Source organism: Orycteropus afer, unplaced genomic scaffold (assembly GCF_000298275.1).
Source record: "Orycteropus afer afer isolate SDZICR_OR568_19922 unplaced genomic scaffold, OryAfe1.0 scaffold00091, whole genome shotgun sequence".
Taxonomy (NCBI): Eukaryota; Metazoa; Chordata; class Mammalia; order Tubulidentata; family Orycteropodidae; genus Orycteropus; species Orycteropus afer.
Genome location: NW_006921678.1, coordinates 7,713,224 through 7,716,347, shown reverse-complemented (window position 1 = coordinate 7,716,347; position 3,124 = coordinate 7,713,224). Strand labels below are relative to the sequence as shown.

At 40.2% G+C, this 3,124-nt stretch overlaps 1 pseudogene; it reads right to left on the bottom strand.

The window, feature by feature from the left end:
* Nucleotides 1-248: 248 nt before the first annotated feature.
* On the bottom strand, nucleotides 249-1,619 carry LOC103198334 (annotated as a pseudogene).
* Nucleotides 1,620-3,124: the final 1,505 nt, after the last annotated feature.

Sequence of the window (3,124 nt, the reverse complement as noted above, 5' to 3'; positions counted from 1 at the left end):
TAGAGATCAATTAATTGATGTGTCTAAGAATTTCACAATGCTATTTTGCTTAAGTTTATTTTTCTTTTTTGACCATTGATCAATTTTGAAAAAATCCATGTTTATTTTTCTTTCGGTTCAGAGTGTTCTATACAATGACATTCAACCCCTTGAGAATGTCATTTTGAGTCTTCTTGTTTCACCCTGAGGGATGCTCACTCACACATCCTGACTATTTTTATCTTAAATTCATTAAATGCATTGCTCTGTCATAGATTCATACGTAGGTGCTTTGGCTGTTTGGAGATCATGGGTAAAGCTTGTTTTTGTATGGCCTGGAGTTCGGCTATCATATTGGAAGTTGTGCTGATTCCTCCCCACTCACTGTCACATTCATCTGCTTTATGCCACTTGTTTCCATTGGGCATTCCACAGGTGTTTGAGGATTTGCTGTGCTGGCTGAAGCAGCTCTTCCCCAGAAAGTCCCAGGAGAAAATTTGACTGGACTGACAGGTGTTCATGGGCTTCCAATAAATCTTCGTGGTGATCAGATTTTGGGTTCAAAGGAAAACTTTTCTTTCACACTTTCAGGAAGAAATGGAGCCACATATGTAACTCCCAGAAAGAACTGGTTGGCACTTTCACTAAGAGTTGAGTCATGTAGGCTGTCAACAGGTGTCTGACAAGTAAACTTTTGATCAGACTGACTCAAAGGATTGCAAGAGAGGTTTAAAAGGGGGCTCCACCTTCTGAGTCAGATGTTCTTCCCAGTTAATGTGTCTGAAGAATGGATGAGCCTGAACTTCTCCAGCATCCCTAGGACCAGCTCCAAGATGATAAAGAGTGTTTCTTCTTAGCAGCTTTTTAAGCAGATCTCTGACTTCTTGTGTGAGGTAGGGAGGCAAATTGAGTTTACATTTAAGGATTTTACCAATTGTTTTCTTTCTATTCTCCCCAGTAAATGGCAGTGCTCCAGTCATACATTAATGCTTTCAAACTCCACCAATCCACAGCACAATTATGGCCACTTCTCATCAAAATTTCAGGGGCCATGTGTTCCATTGTTCCACAAATGTGTGTGTGACTGTTCCATCATGAATAGATTCTTTGCATAGTCCAAAGTCTGTAAGTTTCACATGATCTTGGTGATTAAGCATGATATTCACTGGCTTCAGGTTCCTGTAGATGATCCTTTTTGATGTAAATGTCCCAAAGCCATGGATATTTCTGCCAAATAAAAGCAGGCTGTGTCTTCCATAAATTTCTCTTCTCTTTCTAACTGCATAAATATTTCTCCTCCTTTTTAAGTACCTTCATGACTAATATTTTCCCAGTGTTTTCTCCTGTTACTTTTCGTACTTGAAAAACCTTTCCATAGCCCCTTTGACCAAGTACCTGAAGTAGATAAAACATTCTGGTCTGATTTTTCTGGCCCTTTGTTCACACTAGTTTCTGAGATTTCAAATTTCTCAGTGTTCCATGGCAAGTTCATATGGTCCAACTCCCCCATGATCCATGCTTTTGTTTAAGTGACCTCCCTCCTCCAGCTCATCCTCAGAGCCCATGTCCTATGGTTGGTCCAGGTCTATGTCAAACACTTCTGCCATGTCCTCAGCTTCCCTGTCTCAGATGTCAGGCACTGGGTAAATGTTGTCCCACTTCCATCATCACCTCATGGGATGGGACCCACAGCAACCACCTCCTCCACTACCGCCATCACCGGCTGCTTAGGCTTGGTGCAACTGCCAAGAATAAATATAATTTCTGACTAATTCGTGTCACATGTTGATTTGGGTGAGGGGAGTGGTGATATGGCAAGATTGTGTGACCAGCACAGTGACAATGGGGAAAGGGAGGACACAGAAATGCACACAGAAGATATTGGCAACAGAGGCAAATACTATTACATACACTATACTGCATTACCAGTGGCAGCAAACACTAGACTATGGGTAAATTTATAGACAACTGAGAAGAGCAGATGGGGGTAGGTGAACAGGAATATATCCAAGACCACAGATTCTTTTGGCTGATTATAGTCTTAGATATGTTCTTGGGCTACAAAATTAACCATTTATATAACAGAAGTAACAGAGGCCAAGATTGGAGTAACTTCTCAGAGACAGCCAAACACCTTGAAGGAGAATCACTGAGTCTGTGGGCTTGGGGCCATAGTCTCGAGGGACTTTGTGTTCAATTGGTACAACATAGTATGTAAAAATCTTGTTCTACATCCTACTTTGGTAAGTAGCAACTGGAGTTTTAAAAGTTTTTGAGTAGCCATCTAAGATGCAACAATTGTTCTCCCCTCATCTGGAGCAAAGAAGAGTGAAAAAAATCAAAATCATTTGGAAACAATTAGTTCAAAGATATGATGGACTGACCACGAGGGCCTCAGCCTTCATGACCATGAGACCAAAAGAACTAAATGGGGCCCAGCTACCAATGCCAATTGCTCAAAAAGGGATCAAAATTGAAGATCCTGGGTGGAACGGAAGGAAAAATGTGGAACAAAATCCAAAAACACAAAATGACCAGAATTACTGGTCTGATAGAAAGCCTTCAGTCCTGGAACTGGACTCACTTCTGTGGATTAGCTCTCAGCCAAACAGTAGAAAGACCTACAAGTAGAACACCTACCCCAGGCAGATGCACCCATCAAACATAGGGATATCAACCATGAGACATCAGAAGGGCAGCATTCACATAAAGGGAAAGCTGGACAGACAGGAATACATAGATGATAAGGGCACAGGGAAGGGGTATCACAGGGAGGAGATGGGACGAGGCTTTTATGTTTGGGGATTGTGATCCAGGCTGTGAAACCGAATCTGCATGAACTGTTGAGGGCAAAAGTAATCAGCTTTGTAAATTTTACCCAAATCACAATACATTTTTTAAAAAAAGAATAGATACAAAAATGTTATTTTGAAAACTTCATGTTTTAGCTGTCATAAAAGATGGTTTATCTCCATTTTGCATTCTGTTTAGATTTTTTTCATGCTGTTTTAGCTGAAAGATTGATAGTCTAATAAAGGTGTTTGTCATATAAAACATACAAAAGTTTGTATACTAAAACCTTAGTATACAACTACAGAAAAAAAAAGACACTGTAGAACAGCATTCTAAAAAGATATACAATATT